Genomic DNA, 8,298 nt, shown 5'->3' with positions numbered 1-8,298 from the left:
AATGAGTTTCCACATATATAGACATTTATATTGTTGAAGGTAAAAGGTAACAATGTTAATTTTTATTTATTAACAATGTTTATTTTTATTAATAATAACTATTTATTAACAATTAATGATTATTATTTATTAACAACGTTAATTTTTTTTACCCTCATCAGTAATCCTTGTAGTGTGTGCACATACACAGCTTACCTGCTTTCTGTGTCTTTCTTCCTGGAAGATCATACTTTGTCATCAATATATGTAGAAGTCTTTGACATTTGAACAAATGGGAGGGGGAGCGAGGGGGAAAGGGTGTGCAGTGGACCATTGCAGTGGTATTGCACCAGCACATGCCTTTCAAGGAAAACTGGAGCATTGCCTTTTTTTCCAGATGAAAAACAGGTGAAAGTCTAGATTTGCAGACAGACTGAGCTTGATGTGGAATTGCCATCTAGGTGTTCAGTTACAGAATTTTATTATTCAGATAGCTCATTTGGTTTCCTTGGATTTTTAACAATTTATTTGGTCTGGTTTTCCCAGAAATACTGTTCTTCTCAAACCCTCTGAATGTAGCATGTCTCATTTGAGAAAAAATTGTTTACCATTATAGACTGCATATGATGTCATCTGTGGAGTTGCTGCAGAACCCAAATTAACTATGTTATAAAACATGCTTTTCTCCCTATGTTTGTACTGTGCAATATTTAAAAATTACTAAAATAATAAAAAAAAAAACACCAAAAGCTTCTTTTGTAGTTAATATGTGGATTAAGAGCACCACCTTGTGGCTTGTGGTTAATGCACAAATGAGTATTACATCTGAGACAGAAATCAGTGCAAGTTTGGAAGAGAAGAAACTTCCCTTTCATTAAAATCAGTCTTTTTTTACCTAGCAAGTAAGCACCATGTAGCAAGTGAGAGCATCGCCATATCCTTTGAAGAGGCATTTTAATAATTTAAATCACAGCTAAATAATCTGTCAAAAGTTTGCTAAGTTTTAGACTAGTGTCACGGTCCACTCGGGACTCGTGATGGTTCTTTCGCTGCGATCTCAAAGTGCAAAATTAAGGTGAGCACACCAAAGGGGTTGGTTTCAAACAGCACAAATTACTTATTTTGTCCGTAAAGCGGCACGTGATAGATGAAAGGGAGTGAAAAGGAAAGTTAAGTAAAGATAGGAAGGGGGATTATAGCTACCACTGCGGGTCCAAGGCGTCCCTATGGTCCCAGATGCAGGCAGCATCCCGCCGGTCTTCACAATCGATGTCAATGTCGATCCTTGGAGGGGAGAGCTCTCAGGGGTCTCATTGTTAGAGGTCAACCTTTTATGCTAAGTAACAAACCTTGCTTCTCCTTTGGGATGGAGATATTCTTTGTATTATAATGACATTATAATGAGCAAAGTTCAGTTACAGCTGTTGCGCTCCATCTTCCTTGACAGCGGCTATGCAGTTACCTTAGCAGCTCAGGTACTTCCCAGAGAATGGACAGTCCACTCAGTCCCGGTTCCAGGAGTGCTACACCTCTGGCTTCCATAGAGACCACACTCAGTCATGGGAGCAGCAACCGAAGCTCACAGCAACTCATCCATGGAAAGTCAAGTTGTGAGCCTAACTTGTAGGCCACATCAAATCCATAGTCCAACTGAAGGTGTCATGTCCCTGATGTACCATGTCCCTCACAAGTCATGTCCTTAATGACAAGGTTGAGACAATGCTGACCTTCTGACTGACTCTTACAACTACGCATTCTCTTGAGTCTGGTTGATCTCAATAGACTGACAGTTTACCACACTGAAGTGAAAAATATGTAAGTAATTTAACTTTTTTTTTTCTTTGGCATTGCTACCAAGTCTTTCTAGAGGCACCAATGGTTAATAATATAGACCTTGAACTCTACTTTTGACTTTCCAGCGGGTAGGTCTTAATTCCAGCCAAGGTATGGCAGAACGGCAGAGCAGCACGAGGAAACACACTTTGATTAAGTGCAAGTTAATAATCTGTGGAGGATTTTTAATGGCATGATGTCACTTTGGTATGTTTGACTACATTGTCTTCATTCTTTAATTCTGTACTGAAAACTAAATTCTTTGAAGAGACTCTGTCTTTAAGAGCTCGTGTAAGAATGTACTGAATTTTGTGATATTTGTGTGACCTTTTGGCCAGAAAGTGCTAAGTATAGATTGACTGTAGATTTTCCAGAAAGCTCAGTTTTCATTTAGACATTTAAATCAAGTGGCTAGTGTTTTAAAAAAAAAAAAAAAAAAAAAAAAAGATTTTTTTTTTTTTAAATCCAGGAGTCTCACTGAGAATAGAGAATACTGCTCAAAACCAACACTTCTAAAAATGTCTTTTAATTAATTAAATGTAACAGTCAGTGAAATCGTATCTTTTATGTAAAGTTGAATCCTGTGATTGGAAGGCTACAATAAGTGAGTGTGTCCGAATACCACATTTCAGCCCACCTAGATGCTTTAGGCTTGCAACAGAAACCAGACAGTTCACACTGAAACACCTCGATTTCCTGGCACAGGGGGATGCAATGTAATGTTCAGTAAAAAGTATGTGGAGCAACAGCCCCATCTAGTGCCGACATAACTTGAAACTGTAACAGTAATCCGGATTACGGGGCTGATATCTCTTTATCACCCTTCACCAAAGATTTCTGTAATTAAAAGTGTCAGCAGCAGTTCAGCTTTATCTTCACTCTCGGTAAACTCCACTTTCGTGATCTGAGCTTGTACAGCGGTTATTCACAGGTGCTTCCTATACTGTATTTAAGGCAAAGCACAATTCTGCAAAACAGCTTCAGAAGCAAGAGAAATTGGCACTGGCGCACTGCCAATCTGTATGCCCAAATACAGCAGCAAGGAACTCCATTTTCTTAGTTATTCATTCCTTAGCCTCTATTAAGTAACAATGAGCATGTCACAAATCAGTTGAAATGTTGGGGTTTTTTTTCTCTTATTATTGCAGACATAAGGACAGGTCCTAGAATCTGTATTCACCCTTGTTGATTTTGCATGAATAGATAGTCCAAGTCTTATTTCCACAGTTGGATTCACAGTGTCAATCTTAGCAAAGAGGTTAAGGACTCGACCTTTAAAGACCTATTAAGGGTAGTAGATGCTCCGGTGTTTAACACTGAAGTGCTTTTATTGTCCTTGTCACAACAAAATTTACTGATTTTAGTTATATACTTAACCTGTCTGCAAGGTGAGAGTGAATGCATAAGAGTTAACTGTCTGAGATGCATCAAACTGAGCCATACATTGCCTAGGCCAAACAGCCTGCAATGGCATAGCTCAAAGCTCATTCCTCTTCTGAATGACAAACATATTTGGCATCTTGATCCTTGTCAGGACATGGACTATTTTTCCTAAAATGTGTATAGAGAGATTACTGAATCTGTAACAGCCCTATTTACAAATACTAGTATTAAAATAATGTTCTTTTTTGCTGTCATTCTTAGCAGAGAAGCGGAGCTCATTGAAAACTAAGGGGGTGAACAACATTCCTTCTGAGTCAGTCATTTCCACCAGGGCAAGGACCATATCACCTAGGCCCTATTGGCATGAAAGCAGCAGTGCCTTTTCTATGTACATTCTATTAATACTGATTTCTTTTTTTTATAGCACCACCTTCTCCCTGCTTATGCACCACTGTAAAATGCATTTACATTTTTTCAAATAAAACATATTAGGATTTTTTCTTATTTTTCTGTTTCTGATAAACTGCTGTCTACCTTACTTGCCAGGTTTTCTCTAGTGCTCTGGGTTTGCATCACTGAAATACACACAGAGGCAGTAAGATTACAAGGTTTTAAGGTGATACGTAGTTTTATGCATGCATTGAGTTCTGCTGGTATCTAAAATTTCTCTGTGGCTCCTCAGAAAGTCAATAGTGAACAAAGAGTATTTATAGAAATAAAGAGCATTTATAGAAATCCAGACTAAATGAAGTCATGTGGAGATACTGGTTAGAGCACGTTAATTAAGTCACCATTTAAGCTCTCACACCGCATTTGGGATACCATCCTGAGGTTGTGAAATCGCTGGGATTTTACAGGCAGCTTGTTATGTACACCAACACTACATTATGCAGAATATTTTAAAGGAAGATGGACAAGACTTAAGAGGCCATTAAAAACTTAGCACCACTCTCCAAGTCATGGACAAAAATGTGAGCATTGTGTAATGTAAGCTGTTACACATGAGTTGTGTCCCAAAACAGAATTCCAATTATAGTTTCCAATTTATTGAATAGAAACAAGCAAACAGCGCTGGGTGCACCGGGAGTCTTCGCTCCACCAAGACGCACACCCCTTTGTGTACGGTTACAGTATCTATAACCTCTCCCGGTCCCCGCATCGTGCCTGTCTCCTTTTTTGGGGAGAGCTCACAATCTGCACTCCATTGGTTACTCACACCGTTCGCGGCAGGTACTGATTGGCCAAGAGCGTATCACTAGCCTCTATACAGGTGTTAATTGGCTAAAAGTACAGAAGCGGCTCGTCCCATATTTGGGGTTGTTTACATGCCCGTGGTCATCAGCCCCAGCCCGCCTTTCCCGCCTTTCGTTGGCTCCATTGTCAAGTGTCCTTCTTATGCAAACAGCCCTGTTAAGCAGGTAAAATCCTTAATTATGTCAAACTACTAAGGCAGGAGTGAATCCTGCCGAACACATTTTTAATAACTTAAATAAATCTCCCAAATACTTTTATAACTTTAAACAAAACTTATAGAACTATGTACGTATCTTCCTGTTTCCCCTAAGCCCGTGGCTATATAAGAACAAACAGGATAATTAAAGATTCCATATACAAAGAGGGTCACATTTCACCATGCAACCCTAGTATTGCTTCACATTAACACGAATCAGGTGAACATATCTCACATAAGCAAAAATAATTGGCTAGACCAACACACTGAGCAGTAACACAGAACACAGAGCTTCTAAGCCTCTGGAAAGAGAAGAAGACTATTGCAGGTATGCTGTACAAAGCATATTTTGCTTCTTGCCACCTAAGTGATGTTACCTAATATGTTAAAACAACAGAAGTTTGACTTTAACTTGAGGTGCAGCTAAAGTTGAGTTCTAGGCCGAGACTAATACAAGCCGCTTATCTGAGCTGAGACAGTGTGGATGTTCGCACATTTAACCCACACGTTGATTTTTTTTGAGAACAGATCTCTTTCTGTACTACAGACACATACTTTCTGGCCAATCATCCTTAGAAATGCATTGTAAAAGCAGTTCCTGACTAATTCTAAGGACCTATGTGGTCATACAAAAGTCAGAGTTTACAAGTTAAAACTCCAGATTCATAGCCAAGTGTTGAAGAATGATGCATTTTGACAACAGTCAGGAGATATGATGAAGCTCTGAACTTCAGTAATAGCAGTGATAACTTTCTGTCAGTCTTTAACATTTTAAAACCTTAAAATACTAGAAGTAATTATTCATCTCATCGGCTGGTGGTACTAAGTCATCAGGGTCAATTTTCTGCTCAGAGCATCACTGTCTGGCTCTAAGATTCAAAATGCAATCACAGCTGCATTGCTCCACTATTGTCAAGAGCACAAAATGAAGAATTCAAGCTGCCACTTGTTCAACATGGTCTCCAAAACTTTCTCCTCTTCTTTATGCTTGAGCAACAATCCCACTACCGCTTGGCTTGTGTGGCTTTTTCCCACCTGGTCCCAAGTATGTCTTAACATCTCAGAGCACACTGTCTTTCTACAGAATCACAGTGATTCTGAAGGCTAGCTGGTTCTCAAAAAAGCCAAACCAGCAGAAAGGATAGTAATGTCTAAGGCCATGGCTTTGAACTCAGTATCTACAAACAGACTTTCTGAAAAGCCCCAATAAATAACTGTCAGACTTGCATGGTTTTCTGTCTTCACTGGAAATTTTCAAGGAACTACAAACTGAAAAGTTTGAAAACCACTGTCCTAGAGCTGTTAGGGTCATCACAACTCTCGCTATCAAGATCACATGCAAGTTTATTCTGATATTCTATGGGGAAGTCTCAAGCATGGGCCCCGGCATGAAGTAAGTATGCACACAGCTTGCCATAAAGGCTGTGAAATCAAGTTCCAGGTAGCACAGACTTTATTTCCAAAGTCTTTCCAACTGCAGCAGAAAATGTTTCACTTTCATGGCATTTTTTGCATCTGTGTACAGTCCCTCCCATGGAAGTGGGTGGGAAGGGCTGCACATGGATATAGTATTGTTCAATGCAGAAGTTTACAGGATACATATTTCTCTGAATCTTTGAATATCTTGTCATTGCATGTTTAAATGAAACAGTGCACAGACAGAAGGCCGACAGAACTTCTTCTTCCTTTCTTTATCCTCCTCAATAGATCTCGAGCCACAGGGAATATTTTTGTGGCTAAGTAACAGACAGCAGCGTTCACAAGCAAAAAGCCTGGTTACAGTCAGGCAGGCATAGTATTATGAAAAAACTGTAAAATGATTACACTAGGAAAGTGTAATCCACTCCAAGTGTAAGACATGATAAGTGCCCATGAAAGGGAAGGGCACAAAAACAATGGCTCCAAGTAGCTATAAAAGCATCTTAACTACTCTGCAAATTCAAAATCCTTGTAGCTAGAAGTCTTTAAAAACAACCAAAATAAACATAACACTAAACTAAAACTAAGCATTCGTCTAAAGTTCCACCTGAGGCAAGTCATCCATAGCCTTATTTACAGGTACACAAGCACTACAGTTGCCAAAAGAACTAACCCTCATTATTGAACACCAGTTTTATATTTCTTCAGACAAAAGTTCAGCTAACAAGAGAACAAGTGGGCTACTACAGGAAAAATTTATGCCCTGAGACATCTAAAATGTAATTTTAGTAAGTGCTTCAGACTTGCTTGTACTTGAGCCTGTATTTTCATAAGCAAGGATTAAGGGGGTTCTCAGTCATGAGTTTCTGTTTTATGTAATGATTCTTCTTATCACAAAGGTTGGACTAAAATGACAGAAACAAAACTAGACACTAGGACACTACTTGCATCTCTCCCTCAATTTCTCCTTTCATAAAATAACTAGTTAGGTACTTTTGTTACATTGATTCATATCTAACCTACATTTTCACAAAGATTAAAGAAATTCTATTCTGTCTGTCAAAACTCACTGAAGGCAGTTCAAGCAGTTTTTATGACAAATTCTGCAGTAATGTTTCAATATTTATTAGTATCTTACATCCATTTATACTATGATGAAATTGCCAACCTTGCCCCAATCTGCCCAAAATAGATTTAGTTCTGAACAAAATTGACTACTAATGACTGCCCTGCTTAAGAATTTTAAAAGGGTGCTTTATTTATGTTTTCCTCACCTTACTATATTTTGTTCTGTGCCAAACAGCCATATTCTTCATCTTCCAAGGAAAGACATTAAAAAACCGCTGTGTCCATCTTGACATCTTTCCTAGTCTACAGCTTACCAGCATTGGTGCAGAAACTCAGTCTTGCAGCAATTCTTGTATCAATGTACTTTCAGAACTGATGGGTAAGTGATCCAGTGCTGCAACAGCAGATTACACTACATGAGCTTGCAGGGAACGCAGCAGTCTATGTATGTACTCAAGGGAGTCCGAAGCATTCTCCTTCCCAAACCAAGCCTGTAGCTTTCACTTTGCATCACGTTAACAGTTCCTAATTCAATGCAAAAGCAAGCAGCAAATCCTGAATGCAGTCAGCTGTGAGCAGCTGCCTCATGCATCACTAAACCTTCCCTACCCCTACAAGGGAAAAGCAACAGGGTGCAAGGGCCATTCCTTACCTTCCCAGAAGCTGCAAGCAAAGTGCTTTGGAGCACACTTATCCCCTACACTCCACCTACTTCTTTCCTGAGGAGCAACATGAGAAAGTGTGTCTCCCAAGAATCTCATATAATTTTTAATTACTAGCAGTGTGCAAGAACAGGGAAACTCGAGGAAACAAGGACAGAAAGTACTTGCAAGATCTCTCCATACTCATTTAGTCCTACATGCATACAGTTACAGTGTTGCTCCAGGCCAAAGGGGTTTGCATGAAGGGGTTTGCACTTCATGCAAAAACAGGAAGAGGTGTTTTAAGGAAACAAATATACTATTTAAGGTTTGTTTAAGAGCAACTGCAAGACAGGAATGTGAGAAATGTTGGACTAGAAAATGAAAGACACAAGATAGCTGAATAAACACACCCATATTCAACAGCTGGAAGAACTGATAACACCTGCAAGACATCCAAGTTTTAGAGAGAAACATTAGAAAAACACACATTAAGACAGTTAAGTAGTCTGCTCATTAACACAA

The sequence above is a fragment of the Chlamydotis macqueenii genome, chromosome 1 (assembly GCF_036417535.1).
Source record: "Chlamydotis macqueenii isolate bChlMac1 chromosome 1, bChlMac1.mat, whole genome shotgun sequence".
NCBI lineage: Eukaryota > Metazoa > Chordata > Aves > Otidiformes > Otididae > Chlamydotis > Chlamydotis macqueenii.
This window is presented reverse-complemented; position numbering follows the sequence as displayed.